The sequence below is a fragment of the Corvus moneduloides genome, chromosome 17 (genome assembly GCF_009650955.1).
Source record: "Corvus moneduloides isolate bCorMon1 chromosome 17, bCorMon1.pri, whole genome shotgun sequence".
NCBI lineage: Eukaryota > Metazoa > Chordata > Aves > Passeriformes > Corvidae > Corvus > Corvus moneduloides.
In genome coordinates, this window is record NC_045492.1 from 4,955,854 (window position 1) to 4,982,769 (window position 26,916).

At 42.0% G+C, this 26,916-nt stretch overlaps 1 long non-coding RNA gene across 8 annotated transcripts in view; it reads left to right on the top strand.

The window, feature by feature from the left end:
- LOC116452392 overlaps window positions 1-24,082 on the top strand; it is a 132,248-nt gene extending 108,166 nt beyond the window's left edge. For all 8 annotated transcript variants that reach the window (XR_004243478.1, XR_004243479.1, XR_004243480.1 and 5 more), the window contains 2 exons: window positions 9,131-9,322; window positions 19,611-24,082. This is a non-coding gene — a long non-coding RNA (uncharacterized LOC116452392). The remainder of the gene's footprint in view (window positions 1-9,130; window positions 9,323-19,610) is intronic.
- Window positions 24,083-26,916: the final 2,834 nt, after the last annotated feature.

Sequence of the window (26,916 nt, forward strand, 5' to 3'; positions counted from 1 at the left end):
ATTAGATTCTTTTTCAGCGTTCCTTTGAAATAATCCTTTCAAAAAACACTATTCATTGGGTATGACCCCGGAGAGATACTGTCTGGTACTAAAGCTCTCTTTTAGTTCTGCGAGGGAGACCTGTAACAACAAGATAAGTGCATGTATATTCCAAGTAATGTCTGGAGTTTGCTGCCTCCCATTAAATGCAATAGGAGCTTACAGTTCAAATGGTAGAATTTTGCTTTGTAAATGTAGGAGAAAATGGAGTTCAGATATAGAGGTAAATTTGCATTTGGTAGTGATTTAATGTTCCATGGTCTGTTTTAGCTCCAACTTAAATAGTACATTAAAACCATCAATAAAAAAGAAAAAAGAAAAGAAAAAAAAAAGAAAAAAAAAAACAAAAAATGAAAAAACGTGCTAACTGCTGGGTTCAGAAGGAGTGGATGTGATTTTATTCTTGCTGTCAATGTGGCAGTGAGCTGCCTTTTACTTTCTCCTCTTCATTTAGCAAGTCAGCAGTAGCAGTTAAATGATAGCCCTCCGGTCTTTCTTCAGGACTGTTTCTGCAAATGAAAGCAGGAACTTCAAATCCTTGTGTTTTTCATGTCACTTACAAGGTGTTTTGTGAATTTTAACATTTTTGCATCTATCTGTGAAACAGTGGAGAGGATGCCAGGATTTCTGAGTAAGAAGTGCCCTTTGTGAAGGGAGGCTGCATGGCTTTGTACCACTGGGTTCAGGAGGTCATAAAGGGATGTTGAAGAGAAAAAAACCTGCCAAAAATGAAAACGTTTGGTGGCTTGTGAATGATAAATGGATTGGAAAAAAAGAAAAAGGGGAAGAGTTAACATCTAACCAGTGACTTTCAGAAATACCTAAAGCACCTGGTGTCTGGATTATGAAAAATTATTCAGTCCCAGAACCACAAACTCCAGGTTTTCACTGTGATTTCTTCACGAAGCACTTTTTTCTCTCCCAGGGCTGGCTCCAGGCCTCCCTGTGAACACACAGTCACCCCTGCTCACATTATCCCTCTCTGGAAAATTGCCACAAACCTTGCAGAATCCAGTCCTGATCTAGCAGCGATGTGAGGGGTTTAATAGGAGGGCAGGGGGCTTGCAGTCAGTAGCACAAGGCATAACAGACTAGAGCAGTGGTCCATTAAATCAGCATGCTGGGGCCCAGGCATTTACAGTCACACAGTCAGATGTTTCCAGTAATTATTTCCCCACAGCATTTTTATTAGGTGCTCCATAAATAATATTCACTGCCATGCTCTTCTCACGGTCTTTTATAAAAAAAAAAATAAGGTAGGAGAGAAAAGAAGGGGAATTCACTATACTTTCGGCTGGATTTTGAGGTATTTCTGTCTTTGAGCCCTACTGAAGCAGATATGAACTTGGAAAATATGGGCAAATTAGTTCCTTACTGACCAAACATTGTGGCCTAGAACAATCATTGGAGCAGCTTAATGTATGAATCATAGAACCATCATAGAATCACAGAATAGTTTGGGTTGAAAGAGACTTTAAAACTCATCTTGTTCCATCCTTGCCATGGGCAGGGACACCTTCCACTATCCCAGGTTGCTCCAAGTCCCATCCAGCCTGGCCTTGGACACTTCGAGGGATGGGGCATCCACAGGTTCTCCGGGTAACCTGTGCCAGGGCCTCACCACCCTCCCAGGGAAGAATTTTTTCCTTATATCTAATCTAAACCTACTCCCTTTCAGTCTGAAGCCATTCCCCCTTGTCCTGTCTGTGCATACCTTTGTAAAAAGTCCCACTGGCATGTTTCTATTTCAGATTTAGATTTGTCTTCTTGTCATGGATCCCATGCAGGCCTGGGATTGACAAGCAAGCCAGTGCTGGGGCTGGAGTGGGATCTTTTCTATGTACTGTTTGTTTGTTGTTCACTTTTTTTGGTAGTATTTACGTAGTTCAAATCCAGGGTCATTACACCAACTAAAGGCACTGTCCTCTCCTCCGTGGAAGAGCTGCCCAAAGCTCAACACTGTCACTGTGTGTTTCATCTGCTCTGGACAGGCAGCCCCTATTGCCAAGCACCAGCTTTTCAATGTAGGCTACTGTGCAAAGGCTTTTTCCAGGAAATATCACTGCCTTGTCTCAGTTATAGCATTAATGTTAAGCAATACAGCTTCTTTCCTGGCACCAGCACTCGTGTTTTGCAAAGGGTTTTTACTCAGGTATTTAATTTTCAGCATCAATTTTCTATCCAAAGTAAGATTCCTCAAACGAACTCAAGGATCTGGAGACTTATTTTTGTACTTACTGGACTGCAATATTGCAACTAACCCCAAGCAGAATTCAGAGGAGCAACAGTAAAAGGAAGTGGAGTAAATATTCATGGTTCAGGTTTTCTACAAGGGTCACAAACTCTTCCATCTGTGTGTGCAAAGCCTCTGAGCAGCCCAAGGTGGGTATTTATATAGATCAACCCACAAGTGCAATACTTCTGTCTAAGCTGAAAAGCTGAGTCAGAGGAGGTTTAGGTTGGGGATCAGGAAAGAAATTGTTACAGAGGGTGAACACTGGAACAGGCTCCCCAGGGCAGTTGCTCAGCACCAAGCCTGTCTGAGTTCAAGAAGTATTTGGACAACACTCTCAGGCACAGGGTGGGAATTTTGGGGTGTCCTGTGCAGGGCCAGGAGTTGGACTTGATGATTGTGATGCGTCCCTTCCAACTATGTTATCATTCTATGCTATGTGTGGAAATGTGCACAGGGAGCACAGAAATTGTTAATAGCTGGGCAGAAAATAGACCCTCAGATAAAGAGGGTGGGTTTGCTGTCAGTGACTGCTCAGGTTGGGTGGCCTCGTTCCATGGGTGTCTCCATGAGGGTTCAGTGCCTTGTGGCTGTCCCAAAGGAATGGGGTATTTACATGCAGGTCATTGTCAGCAGACTGGAGGGATCTTAGCAGCCGTGGCTGGTGGCTGAGATGTGTGGTAAAGACATTGGACCCAAGGCTAAGGTCAGACCTAACAGAACTCTTAGACCTTGTCTAACAGCGCCAGGTGAGGGAGCTTCCTACAGCCCTGTCACAGCTGGAAGATGCTCTGCTCTTGGCCATGGCTGTAGCAGTGTCAGGGACATCCTGGCAGGAGTAAGAGGCGAGTCCTTAGCTGCTCAGAAAATCTCACCTCCAGATCATTTCCCAGTTCCTTTTGTTCTCTGTTTCATTTCTGGACTGGGGAAGTTGCAGCCTTAAATTCAGTAAGAACCCACTCAATATAAATGTATGTATCTGTTTTCCTATGTGCCGTAAGAAGACTCAGTTTGGTGAACCCAGGCCATTGGCATTTCATAATTTCCTCTTGCTCCAGCAGGTGAGGAATTAACCCATTGTTATTCCTCTCTAAAGGAACAGAGAAAAAGATATCCTCTGCAAAGCCATGATTAAAAAAAAAAAAAAAACCAAAAACCATCTATTGGGTTTTTAAAGAAATATTTTATTGGAACCATAAGGTTTCTTTTTTTGAGAGAGAAAATTTGAAATCCGGAGTTTATTTTTCCTTCAGTGTCTCTCCTAAGAACCAACAGGAATTGAGATTTTTTTTTTTTTTCTCTCTTGTGTTTGTGCCTACTTATTAAACACACATGTGGCCTGGATTCCTTGCGTAGGTGCAAAGAGGTTTGGAAAAAAAAAAAAGGAAAGGAAAAAAAGGTGTAACCCAGTCCATTGACCTGTCTCTTTGCCCTTAGGACTCTTTCGAACAGCTGTGAGAAAAAGAAAAGGGGGGGAGAGGTAAAAAAAAGAGGCAGTTTAACAAGCCAAATCCAGATGTTCATTTCATACACACACCCTGAACAGCTTTTGCATGGTTTATTTCGTTTTCTGAAACCATTTTTCACCAGCCTGTTTTCTCAGCTGGGAAACTTCTGGTGTAGTGTTTTCAAAAAAATATTGCATTTGGCATTACAAGAAAACAGAGCCTTTAAGATATTAAAAGGACAATATCCTTGTTTGACTTGGCCCAGGGAAGCAGGGCTATAGGAATTTTAGATTTTTGTACCACCCAAAGAATAGGTAAAAGAAATTTTCCACTCTTAAACTCAGTTTATATGGGAATTTGAGAGTTGATTTAGCTTGATTTTTTTTTTCCTTTTAAAGACTTCTCTGTGGATTCTGTGTTGGTGTAGATGGACTTTGTTAATGGGAAGGAATAAGCAAAGTGATAGCAATTTGTTTGCTTCTAGATCATGGTGTACCATGGTTCAAAACTCAGACTGATGCTGAATGAACTCTACTTTTGTTCTGTGTTATTCACACCCGTGTCCATGTAAGGTAGACAGACAAATCTGAAATTATTTTTCACTGTCACAATGACTTTTAATTTAACATTTGTATCAACTGTGTGGGCAGCACTGATTGCAGGGAGGATGGTGACAGAACAGGGTCTACACTGAGTTCAGTGGTACCCAAAGGCTGGGGGGTGATGAGCAAAATTAGGGAAGATCAAGTGCAAACTAGACCTGTACTGCTCTCACTCAGGCAATCAGAGGATATATTGCTCTGCAGAACACTCAGTGTAAAACCCCAGCTCCACTGAAGCCAGTGGATGATTTGCAGTTTGCTACCCTTCACAACTTAGGCGAAAAAAACTTCTTTTTTTAACCTATGTGATCCTACAAGTGCCATTCACTATTACTTACTGTTTTAGAGAGAGACTTGATCTGAATTCCTCCCTGTAAAGAAAGGTCTCTATCTTTATAACAGTTTTGCGCAATGCTTTGGTGATCCTTTTGTTCACCTGTTCTAAAGAATAAAAAATTGAAGATATTCTTATCAGAAATGTCACCATTCTGTACAGACCTCAGACCCCACCAGCTATGACCTAAAGCAGATGATAAGAATTGTTAGTGAGAATTTGAAGACATAAACTGTGGTTAAATTAAATAGACAATGAAAAAGAAGGTATTGAACAATCCTGATTTATGAAACTGCAACATTATTTAAATGAGTAAATAGAAATGCTTAAAGCATTAAAATGTCCCACACCATGTTTTCCTTTTACTTTGCTCCTACTAAATAAGGACAAATCATCAGGTGTCTCTTGCAGGCAGAGCAGGGCAGGGTTGGGGGGGGTGTGTGCCTATCTGTGTGCACTCAGGTGTGTGCATCCTTCAGCCTTTCAGCCCTGGTAGTGGAAATATCGGCATTTTGGTGTCAGAACACCACTAAATGGGCTACAAATACTTGGTCCTTGAACTAATATTCTTTTCAGACAGAATTAAAAAAAAAAAATCAGCAGAAATTTATCTAAGGTTTAAAGTGTGTTAGGCAGCTCATTTGTCCAGTACAGAACTAGACTGGAAATCTGCTGAGCAGTCCTAGTAAGTTCTGTTGAACTTTTGGGTGTCTTTTTAAAGCCACTGACTTGGTACACAGATTGAATAATCCTGGAGAAAACATGTATTGTCTGTCTGTTTCAGGAGACTGGAAATTTGTGATGTGAAACAGGGCCCTGATGTGTTTTTCCCTGCTCCTCTTTATCTGGAGTATCCCTGCTCCTCTTTATCTGGAGTACAAAAACATGTGTGTGTGTTTCTGTATTTATGTGCATGCATATTTACATGTACTTTATTAGACACAGCTATAAAAAAGCCATTTACTTGATTAAAAAGGACAGTCTGTTTGTGTGAATATCAAGCCTAGAACCCAGGCACGTTCATATCCAGCTTTGGGTAATTAGACCTCTTAATACCTAATATCAGAGATAGATAAATCCAGGAACTTCTGCACAGATATTGTCAAGACCGTGTTTGGAATTATTCTGTCAGCCAGTGCATTTACAATGAACTTAGAAAATGTCATTTTAGAGGTATCAGGCTATAAATTTGTACAAATACCACTGTATATGTCTCTTCTGGAAGGATGGCACCATGGAAGTGGTGTCAAGGTTGCATCCTGTGCTTGCACAGCATATGGAGCCTTAGCCTGTGGATGGGGCAGTTTATGTACTGCTCTGAGACAAGTCCATAAAGATGATTCAGGAACTGAGAAGAAAATGAGGAGGTAATGCTGCTGCATGAGGAAATTTGGGATAACACAGCCTGGGTCCTTCCAGTCATGAAAAGGGATAAGACTAAGTCTAAGTGTCAGGGCTCTTACCGCTTTCTATCTTTCAGCAAACCAATGACCCAGGCCACATGGCCTCCCAAAAATGCCTTCTTTGTCTTGACAAAATATCATCCTGTAAACATTTCCAATCACAGCACTGAAATGGTTGCATTTATTATAACAGCCTGCCACAGACTTTGGTTCAGTAGTCTTTCTAGAGAGGCGCTAATACCTGCTCTGGGAACACCATTAGCCACGGTGACGGATCCCAGCAGTAGTGTCTGGGTTCTCATTTGGTACCCCACAACACAGGACAAGCTCAGTGTTACTCCCTGCACTCCATGCGCCATCTCCCTTGAGTTTCTCTATAGCTTTAACCCAGCTTTGCCTAATGTTTTGCTAAATATTTCCTTTTAAAATGATCCAGGGAAAATCAGGAAATTCTTCTTTGTCTCTCCCTAAGAAATTCATTTTGATACCCCTAATTGTCACTGCAGGAAAGTTGCATGTCACCCTTAGTTGTCTTCTCTATAGACTCCTACTGTTATGGCTCTGCCAGTGAGAGGAAATGCTCTGTGTTTCAAGGGAATTTTTTGCTAATATTGTTGCACTGTTTTCTGGTGACCTCTTTGTCATAGATGGTGATGATGTTGATGCTCACAGAGAATTAAAAACCCTGCCATGAAGGCACAAAGGGCAGGTGGTGCATTCTCTATTTCCAGAAAAGCTTTTCTGGTTTGTAGGAGTGAAAAGAAAAAGTTTTCATTTAGAGGAGGACATTAGGGTTGAGGTAGGAGATGGGGATTTCAGAAGGTGATTGTCTGTATCAATGCAAAAATTATAATTGGTACTCTCAGAATCATGGACTAGTTCACATTGAAACTGGCATTTGTAGATCATCTTGCCCCTGCTTAAAAGAGGGCCAACTTCAAAGGTAGCTAAGGTTTCTCAGGGCCATGTTCTGTCAAGTTATAAAAATCTGCCAGGTTAGGTGTTTTACCATCTTTTTATGCAACCTATTCCAGAACTTAACTGTCCTCCTTTCAATTTATTTTTTAATGAAGTAGGAATTTGTCTTGTTGCAACTTGTGATCGGTGCCTTTTATCCTTTCACTGTATCTGAGAAAAGTTGGACTCAATCTCCTGTGTAGCTGTCTATCAGTAGTAGAACACACCAGTTAAAGTCCCTTTTTTAACTTAGGTTTTTCAGGCTGAAAATATTCACCTCCCTCATCTCTTCCTCATGTGTTTTGCTATCTTGATAGTCTACTGCTGGACTCAATTTAATTTGTTGATGTTGTTCTTGCACTGTAAGCAGGGAAAACCATCCAAAAGTGGAACTGGGCCTCAGTTGTGGCTAATATTTCGTATTAATTGTCTACTCTGTTGATATCAGATGCTCAAGCCTTGGCCATAACAGTAATATAATTTAATCTCGTTCAAATGTTGAGGTAGCAGGGCATACCTGCTAGGCCTGCTTGGAAGAGCCTCTCTCATAACACACTGTGCCCAGGTCATCCTGTCCCATTCCTTTGGCTCTCTGTGATAGCACTACACTTAATTGCCTTTTTTCTCATTGCTGAACTGACTGGTTTGTCCTGGACATGATGAGTTTGTTTTCTTCTTTCACAAAGTGCATGCACTCCTATGGACTTTTACAAAGGAATCAGAGACATCCAGGAAAAAAGCAGAAGGAGCAGAAAGCCCTCAGTTTCTTCTTCTATGAATAATTTAGTGCCAAGTTAACTGAAATGTTTGAAAAAGAGATTTTTGGTGCACAGCTTCATTAAACCCTCTATCCCCAAATGGATTCTCTATCAGTGTCAGCATCCAACACTTCATCTTGTCCCAATCATGGCAAAGGCCTTGTGGAAATAAAATGCAGAGGAAGGGAGAGGCAAAGCAGATTATTGTTGCCATTAGGCACATCTGTGTGTGTGTGCACATGTGCTCTACAAACTCACAGTGAGGGCAAAACCAGGATCTGTATGGAAAGAAGGAACGAAGCCCCAAAGCATACAATCCTTCCAAAACCTGTGCTCCTTTGTGGGGTGGGCCACGCTGTTAAAGGGTGCTGTGCCACTCTCCAACCCCCCTGCTCTGGAGCACGAGTTTTAGGCAGAGGATTCTGTTCTCTTCCACTGAGCTTTTACCAGCACAGTGAGTGGGACCCCCTTCTCTTGGCAGAGGTTTCTGTCAGCGATCTGTCTTCTGCAGCTATTTCCGTGGGAAGGCCCTCCATCTGGTGCTTGGCAGGGAAGGGAACTTTCCTCTCAAATATTTTCTCTCTCTCTCTCTCTCACCCCGTTTAAGGTATACCCTTTGGAAATCTTCAACGTCCAAGATTTATTTTTGCACAGGGTACATACTTTGTTTTACGTGGTCTGGCTTTCTTTTCTTCTCACAAAACGCCACCCCTGTGCCCTGCTTATCCTGGCAGAGGGAGAAGAATGCTGTTTGCTTTAACATTACCTTGAGTCTCAGTGTGCAACAGGTCAAAAGATGTGACAAGTACACATACTAATCCCTTTCCCTTTCAGTAAATAGAATAACACAGATGGGAAAGTTTACATTGGGATCTGACACTCGCTCTGAGCTGAAGTTAAAAAGGAGATGGGGTTGGACATTACATTTCAGATCAGAGCAGTTACTGCACAAACTCACCTTCCCACTCAGCATCAAGTCGCTCCTGTTATCCTAAACCCTGTTTGCTCTTCTAAGAATGTCTCCCTTCCCCTTCTACTCTCCTTTCGAGAGTAGCATGTAGACTTGGCTAAGTCTTGGAAAGCTTTTGTAGAATAAAATATTCCCCAAGAATCAGTGATGTTCAAGTGAAAAAATGTCAACATTTTCCACTGAAACACCACCATCGGTGACTTTTTAAACATTTGGCATTTCTGAGCATTGAAATATCACATTAGAAAATCATCCCCACCAGATACCAAGGAGATATCTTCTTAGAAATATTAAACTGATTTCAATAAAATTCCCTATTACCAGTTTTGTCATATCTAATCTGACTGTTAATATTTAATTTGATTCTGTTTTCTGTTTCTTTGTAGCCTCTGACATTGTGTGACATAGCCCAATTTTTAATTTGCTTGCCTGGAGATTTGCCACTCTACATTATTCCTGCAGGGGACACACAGAAGAATAAAACCTAGGATTATGCCTCACATTCAGAGGGGAAAAGCTGCAGCGATGACTCAAAGGGCTTGTCCACATCACACCAAATATCCCTTTCTTGCCATCAGGTATGCACCATTTCACAGTGTCTTTCATGAGAACCTTCTGCCAGCTCCCCATGATCCCTCAAGATCAAGATTCTGATTGGGAACTCCTTAAAATTAAGTTTTGAGGATATCTCTGTAATGAGAAGAATATCTAGGATCTGTTCTTAAATACATATGGGCCTCAGAGGATAAACATGAAGAAATTGTATTTCCTACAATTTTTTTTCTAAAAATCTCAATTCTATAAGCAAAGTTATATGTTAATTATTGAAAATAAGATTAGATATGCAATTAAAAACACTTTTTTAACTGAAAAAGACATACGTATGTACTGAGCTCACTAGAAATGAAAATACTCTATTTGATTTAGAAACTGCATCTATATGGTTTACCACAAATATATTCTTCATGAGAAACACACAGTGACCTGCTTTCTGATTAGAGAACTAACATTTGGGTTTGAGAATCACTGCCTGTTTCATCTAGTTTCTTTGAAAATGTGCAGTTTCAGAACTGCTTTTTCACACTGCTTTGTACACTTCTCCATGAGTTTCATGGCAGAGAGGTTGTGTACCTCTCTCAGTCTGGCACCTTCTGATAACTCACTGATGATTCAGAAATCAAGATCTCAAGTCCAAAATTCAAGGTCTTCCTCTCCAACCTGGGAACAGCTCTGAGGTTCATTCACAGACCATGCAGAGGAGAGCAAACACCAAGTTCAGTTTGAAGAAGCTCAAAGCCTCAAATTTTGGTGGAAGGTCCATCTAGGTCAATGGAGAAGTGGTTCCCAACAGGGAGCATGAGGAAGACCAGCTTAAACTCAACACTTGTATTTTAGGCAGTAGGATGAGGTGAGAGAGATCCTACAATCAGGGTTGGTCTGCAGAGTGGTGTAGATACACAGGCCAAGGTTCAGGACACCTCAGATTGGGCAGTTTCCTGAGGTTTTAGGGCTGATCTTTCTTTCTATTGATGTTTGAAATGGGCACCTTCAGGGAAGCTGTGTGTCCCATAGAAGCTCTGATCTGATTTTGGAGATGCCTTTCTTCCTCCTTTGTAGAAAAACTTGAAACAGCAACTTAGTGATTACCTAAATTTGATTAAATGTGGATCAGGTGAGTCCAGGTCGCTTTTCCTACGTAGGGACCAGCCTTCCCATTGGTTCTGCTGGATGTTCAAGCTCCTTGTTTGGGGCAAGGCACCTAAATGCTTTTGTCACCCTGACCTTTACTCTCTGTTCTAATTTCACTTCTGACTTCTTGACTAAGATCTCTCACAAGGGAGAGCAATTAGTGCCCATCACAAGCAAAGCTTTTGCAACATGGGTGACTGCCCACAAGAAACACAGTTGAGACCACCAACTGTTTTATTTGTTTTTCTTCCAATTTCTGCTGATTGAGAAGCTCATGAGATACATCTCATTTCCCTGGAGGTCCCCAGGGAAGCAGTGGTCAGACAGTCCTTTTTCCAGCCTGCCTTGGGCAACGCTGGTAGCCCTGCTAAATTCTGCCTGATTGAGGCCTCATCAATGCTACTGGCAGCTTATTTCCGCCACCAAACTCTTATTATTTGATGGTAAACACTTTAATTCACTGCTATTCAGAGCCAGGTTTGGATAGGTTACATAGAGGAAAATGGTTTAGTGTCCTGAGCTACAGGTTATGGAGAATTAAACTAAAATCTCCAATAAAGGTTTTGGTGCTGGAGGTTCCATTGTGGGTGGGAGCCACTGTACTTTTTGAAAATAGCCTCTGCTCACTGCAGTGCCAGGTGAAGGTTTTTAGATCTATATCTATCTGCAGACCTAAGTTAAAAAATTTGAGATGTCTTTGGATTTCTCTGCACCGTGTTATCATAAATTATAGAATCATAAAATACCCTGAGTTGGAAGGGATACACAAGGATCATCAATGTGCAGGTCCTGGCCCTGCACAGGACAGCCCCAGCAATTCCACCCTGTGCCTGAGGGTGCTGTGTGTTGTGCCCACAGGTATTGCCCAGTGGAAAAGGTAACATCTAAACTGCATCATCCTTTTGCTAATTTGAGCAGGAATTTCAGTCTCCCTTCAAATCCCTCTCTTCGCTGCTTCCTCCAGTTTGAGGGAGGTCAGTAATTTGTTGGTGGCTGTTTAACCTCAGGAGGCCTCTTTGCTTTCCCGTCTCCTACCCCACACAGCCTGAGATGCTCTTGCCAGCAAGCTGAGCTGAGGCTCGCCTCATTTCCTCCCCTGTAATTCCACTCTTGCCTTGGATGAGAAAGGCACTGAATAGATTAAATTTACCTCTTCCCCTGTGTCTGGAGTATCAGCGCTTCCTATGTATGGGAACAGACCAAGTCACATCGAGTTCTAGGAGTGATTCAGGTAGAGACAGAGCCTTCACTTTGACTGGACCTTGCATATGAATATTTCAAAGAATTTAAAAATTATAGTTCTGCTGTGTAAATAAAACACGCCAACACTTCTGTTTTATAAAATTTTCTGTGCTATATTTAGGACTTGCCTCTACTGATGTTATTTGGAGTATTTCCACCAACTTTAGTTTGGGCTGAATTATCTTAGAAATAATTTTTGATGGCGTCATTTGTGGTTCTTTGTTGACTTCTTTAATTCAACCTATTTTAATATGAGAAAGGTCTTTGCTTCATAACACAGGAGGTGCAGCACAGGCCTGATCCCCATAACCTCATAAGCCAGAAACTGCTACAAGATCAGGTCCACTACAAGTCACAAAATCTTTTTTTTATAAAAATGTCTCAATTATCCAGAAAATGTATTTTCATGATGAGGCTAAGGCACAGCATGAATGCCATTTCATGTAAAGCATACAATTAAATATGTGTGTGTGTAGATTATAAAACTGTTTGGGAAAAACAGCTCAAAGATAAACATCCAATGAGTTATTTGTCTGGTAAGATAGCCTGTGTTTATTCTCATTCCAGAGATCCCATGTCTGATCAAACCAGATTTATAACAAGACTTTTAAAATATATGTTATTTTTGGACCAAGAGAATAAAGTTTTCCCCTGCCATGATGCCTACAAAGGGAGCTGGCAATGCCAGGGAACACGATGTGCTGGGACTCCTGCTTATCACAGTTGTTCTCTTTTAGATCTCTTTTATTTCTTGTTTGTTTGTCTCTGTCTCTCTCTTGTCCTACATTTAGATATTAAGCTTCTTGGACAGAATGTGATTTGGCATTTATTTTTCCAACAGATTTATTCCAGAGGAGTTCTCAATTTGGGACCAATTGATGATGATAATAGATATTGAGTGTAAGTCACAAAAGAGAGCTCCATAGCTGAGCTTGATGCAAAGAGTGCAACATTAGGAAAGGTTTGGGAAAAAGGACAGATTTCACAGAATCTTGTTCAGTTCCTCTTTCAGTCTCTAATTCTGGATTTCAGGGAAGAGGTGACCACACACAGCCAGCAGAGTTTCCTCCTGGTGATACCTCTGTGAGAAATTAGCCATCCCCGGACACAGCAGGGAGCATTGGGCAACACGTTTATATTTCATGTGACTTTCCTGTGAGTCACATCTCCTTTTGTCACCAGAGCATCCCATCCCACCTCATCTCAGCGCTCTCTTTCTGAGAATGGACTCATCACTTCTAGGTTTCTTTTCCCTTGGCAAGATTCTCCTTCCCTTCACCTAATGCCAGTCCTGGCTTCTTCCTTGGCACCACTGTGGCACATTTATGCATTTGCAGAGCCCAAGTGTACTATTGGAACAGAGTCCTGCACAGAGGTAGGAGGAAGAGGTAGGTTAGAGTGGCACCATTCCCGGAAGACCAGCAGGAGATGGAAAATGTCCATGAACTCACTGCTGTTTTCAGGCAGACTAAATTCTACCTATGTACTCGTGCCTAATGTTGTCCACAGATATTCTGGACCTTCGGGGTTGCCAAACCAATAGGAAACTAAAGCTGCAGTAGGAGAAGTAGATGGAATACAGCTGTTGGAGGATACATGAGCCTGTGTCCTTCACAGTCATGGAACTTACTGGTGCAGCCATGTTTTTTTATGTTCTGACAGTTCTGAAAACAAGCAGAAAACTTTTTTGTGAAGAAAATTTTGAGTGCATTCAAAACAATCTGTCTTTAAAAAGTGTGTGAACTGAAAAGCTGTCAGTTCCTTCCGGGGTTAAATGGGAAATTGAATTTAATTTTTGTTCATTTAATTGGTTTTGTTAATTCAATTTTATTTAAGCTTGAAATTAAAAAAAAAAAATCAGTGTTTAAAACTATTAATGAAAAATGAAGATATTTCCTTCTGAAAACTTGAAAACTAAACATTTAAATGTTTTATAGTTTGAGAGGGGTATTTTAAACATCTAGATTTTGCAGCAACTTACACTGAGCTGAGGAACATTTTGGTTGATGAGAAATGAGATTTTGGTGAAATCTTTGCTTTAACACTTCGAGCAGCTCTAGGCATCAATCTTGTCTCTCCTCCCTTCCTGAATATACTAAGATACTAGCAAAGACAGGACATGGCTTCACTCAAGACAAGGGCTGTACTATTCTTTGGTCCTAAGCTGACCTTCACAAGTAGAAGAAAAGCGTCATCATCTGTTACTTGGAAATTTTAACTTTTTAAGGGGTTATAATATGAAAGTGTCCATACTGCTGCCAGGAAGGCAAAGGGTCTGAGGAAAAAGGGAATCTGTATTCTCTGAATTAGATGGGACAGTGTGTGGCTGATATTCCCGAGAAGTGCAGTTAAAGTGCTGGAAGCAAGGTTAATAGTTGGACCTTTACTTGGAAGTAGGCCAGTAGAAAAGATATAAACGACCACATAGAGTGGAAGGTGAGCAATTAAAATTTCTTTAGAACATGAAGGCTGCTGGTCCTTCTCCAGGATATCAGGGTCAAGTCCAGGTTCACACTCACTGTTGGGCTGTACCTCACTGTGTAAGTCACAAACTCATTTGGAGAAGTCATTCAGTGAAATAATTTGCCATTCACCTAGGATGACCCATGGATGTCCTGGGATGTCCAAGAATGCAATATTATTTCTTTAATAAGAGGGAAGAGGCACTGAACCAACAGAGAGACATGTTTGGTGCATGTGCTTCTCATGTGCAATTCATATGTGATCTGTTAAAACCATGAAATATGGGAAAAAATGAACCCATGTGTCTGGAAAGCAGAGTCAGTGTCTGACAGACCTCAGTTGTGACTTGAACAATAGAGAACTTTAGCTGTGGTGCGTCTGTGGTGCATCTCTACTCCCAGTGCTCTACTGGTTTGTTTTTATTATTTTTTTCACTGCACACAAAACTGAGGGGTTCTTTTCCATTTGCAGACTGAGGAGAACTTCTGTTGGAAAGTGTGGTTTCAAGTAGTTTAAAGAAAGAGTTTCTTTAACACCTTTCCCACTCCTTCTTACTGCTGAATGTTTTATGTTACCTTGATATCATAAAGATCCTGTGACTACAGTCTTTTGATTATACCTACTACAGATTGTAAGCTCTCATCATGATGTGATAATATTTGGCAAGTGGTGACTTGTAAGGGTGCAGTTTTGAGTAAATAAAAAGAATTCTGGGCAAGATTCAGCCTTCAGGAGAGCAGAGCTGTCTCTCTGCAGTGGTTATAGTGACAAATGTAAAACATTTGTACAAAGGGAATAGATTAGTCACCAGCTGGTATTATAAGCCTTTCACATTATTTAATGACCAGAGTGGGCTTTAGGCAGCCAAGCAGGAGACTGTATGGCCCCTAAGTGCCTCTTACAGCCTAGTAAAACCAGGGCACGATCTTACCCTCTCTTATCTCTAATGCTACTTGTGAAACAAAACATGCTGGTATTTGGCTTGCTAACCATAGATGCAAACCACCGGACGGCTTAAGGGTGTTTCATTAGATCTCCATTAAAAATGAACAATCCGTTTTTAAAAAATAATCAGAATCCACAGAGCAAAGCATCACAGTATAAAACTATCCAGTCCTCTTTGCCTTTCCCGTGAATATACGTGTGTTTTGCTCTTAATTTGTGACCCTTGCAACTTTTGGGAGTGGCAGAATACTTTTATTGATTTATCCATGTATTTAAATGGAGTTTTAAAACTCTGCACAGATCTGGGCACAGGCTTGTGAAAGAGAGCTAGCAAAGGCTCGGGCCTGGTGGTGTTTTGTTCTGCTTTTAGGTGCAATTTTATCCATTGCTCTGCAGCTGCACGTTCCTCTTGTAACAGCCAGGCTCTCCAGACCATGTGCCTGGGAGAGTTTGCAAGTTGCCAGGCTAGCTAGAGATGATTGTGTCTGGCAGAATGTCTGTATGGGATTGGTGCTAAAGGCAAAGCATGTGCAGTGCTATCGAATGCTGCTGGAAACGGGAGACCTGGCTGGAGCCTCGCGCCGTTCATGATCCAAGGGATGGTGGTTCTGAAGTGACAGTCAGCTTGATAGTGGTTTTAAAGTATTTTCCCTTAGAAGAGACAAGTCTGGTGCATATCTAAAGCAAACTCTAAGAGAATTTCAGACAGATGAACTTTGGAGGTTTGGTTTGGGGTTTTTTTTTGGCTTGAGATTATTGAGGCAAATATGAGGGTGGTTAAATCTGAAAGCTTCTCTGATCTGTGTTAGCACCACCTACTAGTGAGATATCTACATGTAGCTGCCAAAGACAGGTCCCTACCACCGTGACTAAAAGGAAAATAGGCAAATACTAAGGTGTATTGGGAGATCAACAAAGAGTTTTTGGAGTCTACACTCATCAGGAAGAAGATGAAATGCTAGTGAGATGCTCTACATAGTGTCATTGAGACCTTGGGGAAGCAAGTGGCAGCAAGCTGAAGTCATCAGGGAACCGAATTCAAAGCAGTGGTTTGATACAGCACCCATGTTCAGCACAGGGATCTTCAGCCTTGCTCATTCAACAGCCTCAAACTAATTAGAAAGTTTCTTGCCTTAATAAGCTCCACTTTCACACGCTGCTCTGTCTCAGTCACAGGGCTCGTCATTGTCAGAAAAAAGGGGCCATATTCTGCAAACATTTACAATTACTCTGCTCTCCCAAGCTGTCTTTGGAAAGCAGGTAAATACCAAAGTTCATGAACATTTGTAGTGTTGGGATCTTAACATGGAGTGACTGAAACCATTTTCTTTTTAGCTGTCTGTTTCATCAACATGAGAATTCAAGATCTCAAAATACTTGGCAAGCAGATAGCTTCAGCATCCGTGGGCATAACCTGACTTAAACATACTGAAAAACTTTGTTTGATCTTTAGTCTCTAAGGTGCTATTTGTTTATGTATAGACAAATCCACATTTTGAAATGAAAAAGTTGGTTGTACTAAGAAAAAAACTAGGGATTATGGTGCCTAAGTGTGTTATCACTGTATTTAACTCCACGTGGCCTTTCTAATTACCATTTCCCTGGTTAGGGACGCCTGTTGCTGGGGGAAGGAGCAGGATGTGCTGTGAGCTCTCTCGCCCAGCGCTGGGCCAGGGGCTCGTGCCGGTGGCCGAACGTGCTGGCTTTGCACGGCACTGCTGATGAAGTGAGCGTGTGCTGCTGGCTCTGAAGTGAAAACAATCACTCTGAAATCGCAGGGCTTCCTTAGAAATGTAAAAAAATGGGGTGGGAGCATAAGTTAATTGTGCTTTTACACACTGTTATACTTGTCAGTGTGCCAGGCTCTACATTTCTTCCAAGGGCGAAATGAAAACTCCAAATTCATGTGGTTATGAAACAATTTCAGTATGAGCACTCAGCAAAGAATTATAAAGTGGGAAAGATACAGTCCTGTGTCACAGCTGGTTGAGAAGGGTCTGCATTGATCAAGGCTTCTTCCAGCTTGGAGGAGTCTTTTGAAGTGTATTGAGACCATTCTCTGTCTGTATGTTGAATGTATATAAGGTCCTACAGAAAAGCTGATTTGTTATGACATTGCTCTGATCAGGAGATGAGGCAACTAGCAGAAGGCAGCACCATCATTCCAATAAAACTTGTTTCTCTGCAGCTGGAGATTTAGGATATCAGTCTGTTTTGCCCTGATTTACACCACGATAAATTCATACATTGGAAACTGGGCATGGCAAGAAATCACAGGTACTGCAGGGGACTTCTAGAGAAATAATGATCTCAGTGGGAGACAAAACAAGGACCAAACACCATTTTCTCTGCTGGAGTAGTGGAGCTTGAGGTACCTGAAGTCCTCTGTAAGCTAAGCTGGGGTCAGGCCCTCTTGGTTTTAGTCCTGAAACCAAGGGAGTGAGGCACCATTTTAAAATCACAGTATAAACCCTTGTGATTTTGTTCTGAGCCTCATGTACTTCATAGAGGCTGGATTTCCAAGGTCATTTGCATCACCAAGAAGGGAGAACAGTCTCACATGAGTATCTCATTGGACAAATAGCATTTTGCTCATTTTTGTTATTTGAGTCAAGGGAGAAAAAAATGCAGAAGGAGGGGGTCAAAATATCCCAAGGCTAAATCCAAACTGGAGCAAATCCATATTAAAAAAAGGAGTGTTCCTGAAATTATCACATGCAAATCTACTCTGTTCACTACATAAACTCAAATCCTTAAAGCAGTGTTGTAGCCTAACTCTCACTTGGATTCTTAACTCCCATTGATAACACCATGTGCTAATTCAGGCACCCAGGTTTCCGTGTACTGTTCTTACCATGAAGAACAGTTGGTCTTGAGGGAAAACATTTACATAGATGACAGCTATTTTCAGGAAAATGAAAAGTACTGGGTGGAAAAGGGGGTTTTGACATTGTGTGAAATATGGGGTTTACACACAGTAGTTTTTGCTATGTGTATATAAATTGGTGATTTACCATATATTGATTCACACACCATTTGTAAGTGTCTAATTTATTTATTTATAGAGATGTATGAAAACCATGGGTTGAAAAGCAGTTTGCATAACATCTGGTATGTCAACAATGTAACCTTTCAATTTACTTGTTGGTAAAAATGTCAATATAATGAACCTGAACTCAGCATTGGTTTACACAAATTTCCTGGCAGACAAAGCAGTAATGATTTGCATGTCAGTGTAAGTGACATGTGCCCTCCAGTTTTAAGTAGTTTACACAGCTAAGAGGGATAAAAAGGGTAGAGCACAGGGCTGGTTCCTCACGTAGTTAGGCTGGCAGGAAAAATCTCGTGTATTTGTGTGGCGTGAAATATTTAATCTCATTTTGACTTCTGATTTTTCAAATGTTTTCTGAGTTTTTTCTGAGTTTTCATTGAATCTGCCTTGGGTTTTTTGTTTGGTTTTTTTTGTTTGTTTGTTTGTTTGATACACGTAAAAAAGATAAGAGAAAAAAGACCTTAAGTTGGTTTCAAGTACTTTCATAATTTATGTATGTTCTACAGACAAAGATGTACTGGGATGTGATAGAGGAATCCAATGGATTCCATAATGCTCTTAATAAGATGCCAACAGGAATGACAGCAATAATACATTGTTTACACCTTTTGTATTACTGCCTGTACAAGATGAGTCATAGAAATCACATCACTTTCTTTTTCACTCTGTGACTCACTGCCCAGCAATTTTGAAGCAGAAAAATAATAAGTGCTGTTGATATTGAATAGTAAAGAACCTCGCTTAAGTGTGGAATCAAAGTCCATGGATGGTATCAGGTGTTCCTCTTTATTTTAGGGAGTGCAGGTTTGCCCAGAGAAGACATTGCCCAGCTCCTCTCAACAAATTACCTGTGTGAAAAGGCAGCAGACTTGGTCTTAGGAAAGTGCTGGTTATCTCCTTCCTCCTCTCCTGCCCTGGCTCTCTGTCCCAAAGGTCTGCTTTGAGATTTGAATTTCCATCAAGTTACCAAAAAACAAACAAAAAAAAAAGGTGGAAGAGGGAAGGAGACATTTACTTGAACACTTGGTGTGTGATTTTTCTTCTTCCTTTCTTTTCTGTTTAGTTTTACAGCTCCAGATGCTATCTGCTTCCCATTTTTCTGCCCACACTATCCGGTTTGGATCTGACTTGGGGGGTGTATGTGAGAGGGAGAGGGTCACAGGGAAAGCTTTGTGCATCTGTCATTATCTGATAGCTTAAAAAAAAATTAAACCATATATAGGCCCACACTCAAAGCTAAGAAAAGGAAACTTACCAGCTTTTCCACAACTTGATTTCTTTTCTGTTGTCAAAGATTTCTCGTATCTCGATGAATACACAGCCTGAGCCAATGCCAGCTGCTTGTAAGAGCTCCTAAAGTTTTTTCAATCTTTCTATTCTAGTCACTGAATACATTTTCTGTTTATCCATCATTAATATTTCCTTTATACAGATTTAAAAAAATACTGTGGAATGATATTTTACTTTTATTCCAGTTGGCCAAACTCCATCGTGGCAGCCTGCAGCAGATCCAGTAGCCCTGGGTGAGATGTGAGCCCCGGCCCCTGCAGCTCCTGAGTGGAAGTTGCTGCTGGAGCAGAGCTCCCCCTGACTCCCTCAAACCAAGTTTTGCTTAAGGAAACACAGGCCAGAAAGGATCTGCAGTGAATCCAACAGGGATGTGCACCACAGTGCCTGGCATGCAAACCTTGCAGTGCGGCACCTTTTCTCTGCAATCTAGCCACATCCTGAGATACTCACAGATTTCACAGGATTCGATGATCTGACTTTTAAAAATTGCTTTATTAAAAATTTATTAACTCTTTGTGTGACACTTCTGATTACCTATTTAGGCAGAGTTTTTAATTAATACATGACAAGCTTTAGGCAAATGCTTTTTTTTGGCGGGAGCTTTTTAGCAAAATGAACAAATTCAGTGTCCTGTCTGGCAGATAAGATGCACCTGAAAGTATAGGTGAGAGAACCTCTAAAAAAGTTCTGGGGAACAAAGGGAGTGCTGGGGAATATTGGGCAGGGCAAGGCAGATCAGGATAAGGCTGAGAAAAAATGTATGCATTTATACAGAGGTAATACTTAAAAGATCACTAGTTACACAAAGGTAGCACAGCTAAGGACTTTATTGGCTGCTGGGCATTATTTTCATGTACCTAATAACAAAAACTCTATAAATATCCAAACGGCGCTGAATTTTTTATATCTGTTTATTTATTTGCATGGGACTCCTGCAGCGTTTTCCCTCCAGCTGTGTCGACTCAGGACCCCATCTAGCTGGGACTCTGTGTAACATTCCACACAACACAGCATTATTTAGAGTCCCAGGCACACTTCCCACCACATAAAAATCAAACTGAGTTCTCACAGGTCATGTTGCTGGCCTGGCTGGTACAGTCCGCAAAAGGTCTTTCCCCTTTCCCCCTTTTGTTGGGCAGTTGCCCCTTTTTTCATCATTTGTATTGGAAAGAGGACATGACTGAGTTGAAGCTGAAATCCCATTGAGTTTCTTTGCTGTGCAGCCAAAACCTGCTCAGCCCTCTTTCCCTCTCCTGTATTTTCGCTGTAATGTTAACTTTCTCTGCTCCTTGTTTACACAGATGGAGGCAACACGTTCGATTGCAAAACCAAAAGCACACACAACTGCATCTCCAAACCTTCGGTGCATACAAGTGGCCTGCTCCCCCTGACCTCTCATTTCTCAGCTTTAGATTAAATCCCAGATTTCAGCTTCTCAACCTCAGGCTCCTGGAAAGGCATGAAGCCCTTGAGCCTTTGAAAGATGTGAGCCACTTGACCACTCTTCTTCATTTTAATGCTTGTTTATCTTTTCTACTTTTTCATGCTCTGGACTATTAACAAGACAAGAAAGTGCTTTTCAGGCTGCACAAACACTGTCATGTCAGCTGAGCTCTCCTGATGCACAGGCTGCAGTTGCCAATGTGTGCACACCAGATGGGTTTCTGGGGGATACTGGGCCCAGCATTCAAACCCCATCAGCACATGATCATCCATGGAGAACAGAGCTGCTTGCGTTTGTGTTTCCAGCAGTGCATGAAGACTGAAAGCAATGCCACTGATTAATGTGCATTGGGAAGGAAAGGCCCAGTAGCCACCTCCAAACGCCCTGAGAGACACCTTGTGCTGTAAAGGAAAGAGGAGTGACTAGGGGAGAGTTTGACCTGACTGGAAGTGGGGTGGGCAAGAGAGTAACAACAAAAAAGAAAGTTTAGGGCAACAGTTAGTTCAGAGAAGAGGCTCAGGGTCGAGTTTCATTTTAAGGTTCTGATTTATCTGAGTTGAGCATGGCATCAGCTGAAATTCAGAACGAAACTAGGACACAAACTTAATTGCAAAACCAGCTGAAACCACAGGATGCAGTCACAGAAAATTCTCACTCGTTTGAGGCTGGCATAGGGTTTCACGGAGCTTCAGCAGGAGGTTTTGAGGGCCCCAAAATAGATTCAGGGAGTTAAAATTCAGTTGCTTTCCCAAATTCAGCCCTGGCCTAGCAGAAGTGGAGAAGGGGATGATTAGAGAGTATCCACGCAAGTAGGAGTGATGGCTGGCTAGCACATTGCTTGTCCACCTAACAGTGAGATTTGCAGGGGTTATGTTGTAACTGTTGGTGTAAACAGACATGGTCATCCTAAAATACCTCCATCCAACGCCGTGGCCATGAGTGACACAGAAAACCGAAGGTCAACAGCTGTTTCTCTTGCAAAAAAGAGTGAACCAAGAACCTCAGACCTGTGGAGACTGGCCAGCCACAGCTCTCACGCTGCTCTTCTAATTGTCAACTGCCGATGGCCGATTCCTGGAAATAACCAGGGAGAGAGAGGCCTGTGCCTGACATGAACAGACTTGTGGTTTCACTGAAAAGCCAACACAACAGCCCAAAGCCAGTCATTCCAGCAGCATCACTCCTTCGCCTGACACTGTCTCTCTGCTGCTCCCTGAGAGAATATTTTCTGCTACAGACATTTATCCCACTTCAGATTTCACTCCTCCTGCCACTATTCTGGTTTTGTCTAGAAAGGCAGACTTTGTCTGGCTCTCAGCAGCCTGAAGTGCATTTTTTCCTATACTGGATTCAGACAGGAATCCTGTGGGATGGGTCAAGGCCCACGAAGGTGTTGCTCAGAGACTCCTTCACATGGGTGCTCCCCCGGAACTATTGGGGAGTTCCTCCGCCTTGCTGTGACACCCTCATTCCACAGGGGATGGATCTGCAGGGGAGGAGCTGCAGAGTTTTTAGCTCTTCATCGTATTTTGGAAAGCAAAAAATATTTGAGATATGGGAGACATGTTGCCTTCAGCTCTAAACTGTGCTTTCCTTGGTTATCTAAAGGCATGGGAACTTCGTGAGGCCTGATCCTGTGCACACTGGCGGAAGCTGAGGATCTGAAGCAAAGCCTGTTTATTCCAGAACAGCAGCTCCTGTTAAGCTGAGTGGGGTTTTGGGCAGCAGAGAGGTGAATCTCATTTCTGGGATAGGTGAGCTGTTGAAACATGCAGGATTTTCTGCTGCCTTTGGCATTTGGAGTTAATGGGTTTGAAACTTCTTTTCACTTCTGCTTTTTGTGTGCATGCTTGGTGTGATGCACTTATGGTGTGGAGTTTTGCAATCGGGAGATTTCCCCATCAGTTTGGGTTTGTTTCTCTGATTTTTACAAGGGATGAACAGGCTCTCGCTTCAGGGCAAAGCAGACAGTAGTATATCAGGGCAGGGAAATCCAAGAAAAATAGTATCTGAATACTATTTGTCTTGCAAGCACATGTAGGCGTTTATTATTTCTGAGGGCTCTCTTGTCAGTCAGACATTGAACAATCATGACATCTGTTGTAAGTTACTGTCCCCCAGAGTCTCTTCACACAGTTTGGAGTTTGCTTTTTCAAATCCACCACAAATAAAGCCCAGAATTATCTCCCTGTCCCCACAAAGGCAAGTGGGAACCTCTTGGGGAAATGCTGCAGACTGCAAGGAGGTAGAGAGGTTTAGCAGAGGGGGCTGTTTGGGTCCTCTCTGCCTTACCATGGATTGAGCAATGAACCCCCCAGTTCACACCATCAGGCCCCTGAGGCCCACAGGAGATGATACAATGGTCATTTCATAAAAAAAATAACAAAGACCAAGTGCAAAAGCTGACCTACAGCTCCAAACTTTCAGAGCCATTATCCTGCACTGTGTCGGGGATCCCTGTGTTGGTGTTCACAGGTTTGCATGTTGTTGGTGCCTCCCACACTGCTGCTGGGAGCTGGGAAGGCCACAGCCAAGTCAGCTTTCCCTTTCAGCCCATCTGCCTGTATCGGGGAAGAAATACTGTCTGTTTGTTTAGGTGAGATATTAGTCTGCCCCCGGAGCTCCAGGTCACTGTAAATGTAACACAAGCCCTATTTCCTGTTAGGAAAGGGGGAAAAATATGCCTGTGAATTGTCTCTGATGTGCTGCCAATTGTCAGGGAAGATTCAATTTGGTGGAGAATTACTGTGCTCTTAAAGAGTTGCACCGGTGACGGAGATTTAGGGCAGCTGCTCCTTCCAGAAATGGGAGATTTGTCTTTGATTTTCACAAAACCAGGATTGTGACTTGTAGCAAGTTGCCCACTCCACATGACATGAATGGCTTGGAGGGGAGGCTGAAAGAGTGGGTCAGGTTAATGGCACCATGGTGGAACAAGAAGGGGACACCTGTGCATGGCTGAAGGAGGGCTGGGCAGAGATTTGGGGTGAGGCTGGCAGGTGCTGGGGTAAAGCTTTCTGTCAGTGTTGCACTATGGTAAAGGAGAAATGGTGTTTTCTTGCCACCTAGCCAAAAAGCCAGACCAAAAGAGACAAGAATTTGCTCTCTGTGTGTGATGCACACATGTGTTCACTGCTAATCCAATAAAGCAAATATGTGACCTGTGGAATGACCCAAAGCTGTTACAATAAATAATGCTACAGATCACTCATATATTTCTCTTTCTTTTGCATCTGTTGAACCTTCCACAAAAGAGAACATCTAAATCATGTTAGCCTTAGTGACAGAGTAATTGTTAACTAAAATCTGTATAATCCATAAAAATAACCCTAAAGAGATTTAATATTTATTCATTTTACTACTGCAGCAAATAATAGTTTGGTTGGCCAGAGACCAGGATAAATGCAGAAAAGCAATTTTAAGGGATATAAGGCATGCATTTTTGCCATTTGGTTCCCCCTCCTAGTTGTTTTTACAGAGCTAGAGCAGCAACTGGGTGGGAGTGAGCTGAGGGCCAACACTCTGTTTCTCTCTGCAGTGCTTGCAGGTAACAGCTCACTGTGGCCACTATCTCCCAATCTCCAGGCACTCTCCCTGGTACTGTCTGGGTATCACTGAATCAGCCAGGGCACGCCCAGCATCAGCAAAATTATCCTCCCTGCGGTCCTTGGAAATGGGGTAACTCCTGTGTACAGTCCAGGCTTCAGGCAATTGTGGAGGTGGAACATGTTCTCTCCAGCCGTTTTTAAAATTCATCAAGGTTTTTCCTGGAGCGCTGGAGCTCGGCAGGGCGGCTGAGCCCGAGCCCGTCTGCGGCTGGGTTGCAGTGCGGTCGTACACATTCCCAGGGCTGCGCCGTGGGGACATTCCCAGCCCTTCCACTTTGTCCAGAGGTTCCTTCCTCTGTGGAAAACACAGAAACTGCTCCAGGTATAAATAAAGATTTTTGTTCTCCTTCTTCTACTGTGCCTCTGTGTTTCAGAGTAATGCTGTTGGAGCAAAAAATTTAAAATGCAACGTCTTGTTCCATGAAATGCTGCTTAGCAGAGACACGGGGTCAAAAGCCAGTGCTGCAGCCCAAACCAGGGCTTGTGGCTTCTCTGTCAGCTGCTGCAGTCCCTGCATGGGACCAGTCTCTCTCCCTGCCCCTCTCAAACACTTGCTGAACCCATCCTGATAGAGCTGATTAGTTGATTATTTCTCTCCTGTTCCTTTCAGCCTTTCTTTGGCTGCCTCCTAAATATCTCCCTGCATTCCTCATGCTTCCCCTCTTTGCATGTCTGCAACCACAAACATATGTAATAATAACTATATTTTATAGCTGTATACTAACATTGAGGGAAATAAGTGATTTGTAGTTTTGCACTAAATGAAGGTAGAAGGGTATTAACAAGAAGCAAAATGTTAGGAAAGCCCCCTCTTTCCATCTGCCTTGCCTGTATCCAGAAATTTCCTTTAGAGATTGCTTCTTCTTTCCAGTCATCCTAAATCCTATTAATCCCTTTTTTTATTTTTTAGTCAATTGAAAAAAAATGCCATTATTGCTAAGGAAGTTTGAGATCTACTTAGAAAGGGTAAAATGGATTTAATCTGGTCCTTGTGTGTAAATACATTTTAAGCTTCTTGGTCTGTCTGCACCAAAGATGTCAAAACGTAATCCTTTAAAGCCAACGGAAGTGATAGATCCTTTAATAGACTTTCTAGCCTACTGCTCTAAAATACTTCCTACATTGAAAAATATATGTTCACAGGAGACCAGTATTGTTTAGGACATAGGTGGGCATATCTGAAATACCCAGGCAAAAAGCGCCTGCTACTACAGTGCCTTGAACTGTTGGGAAGAATAGCTATTACTCACTAAATCTAGTATCCAGTTCCTGGGGAAAAGACCTTTTCTCCTGAAAACACCTGCAGGATAAAGTTTATTCCCCTTTTGTCAATCTGAGTAACAAAGTAAGGATGCTATAACAAATGATGGCAGGGGCTGAAAAAGATGTAAGAGGATGGAAAAGAAATCATTAATTCACTGCACCAGCTCTGATAATAGCCAGCAGATCCCAGACTGCCAACACATCTCTTTTATCCGTGGGTTTATCTCCTCTTGGGCGCTGTTTGTTTTGTTTGGGGTTTTTTTGGGTTTGTTTGGTTTCAGTTCTTTTCCTTCCAGCATCTCTGAATCTTGTCCCCTCTGTGAAAAGGCCCAGATACACAAGAGTGCCCATCTTTATCTCCTGCAAAAGTGTTTCCTAAAATTCTGCCTCTGCTCCTGCCCTGGCTGCGATGGGCTGGGGCTCCATTGGTAGCCCAGGGAAAACAGCTTAACAAGGTTACCACAGTGTCACTCTGAAAGTAGCCAGCAACTCTTTGCAGTTTATTATTCATGCTGTTAAGTATGACCTGGAAATTTGTATCTTTGTATAACCAGATGTCAGTTCCTTCAATTCCTACAAAGCCACTCTTTTTCTCCCCTTCCCCCTCCCTCACTGGCTATCCAGAGATGTGAAAAACGAACAACGTGAGTTCATGCTCCTGACAAGATGATTACTGTCAGGAATATACAAGCTGTGGTTTTTCCTTTCTGCATCTTGAAAGTGAAGAAAAAAGGCCTTTGATTTATCTAGAGTTCTGTTATTCTTTTTTTCGTCTTTGAGCTAGTAAAAGGTGTCATTATATTATCACACTTGTGTCCCTTCCATGTTTATCCTGGCCCATATTTCACTCTGCAACAACAAGAACATAAAACATCCCATGAGAAACTCTAGGTTAAGTTTATTTGACTTATTTTTTTTAACCTATGTTGTAATCAGGATTGTTTTGCTAACTTAGTTCACCGAGGTAGTTTTTGGTAAAGGCTAAGATTTGCTTAAGTGGCCAGAAAGAAAATACATATGACTGGTTTATGCCTTGCCACCCTGAATTGTAATGTTTTGTTTATTATGACTTTGGGCATGTTTTATTGGTGAGTGGAGAGGTCACAGCCTCACATTTGAAACTTGTATTTGTGCTTTACAGGTTCTGGGATTTGAAACCACAGGCAGTCACTGAAC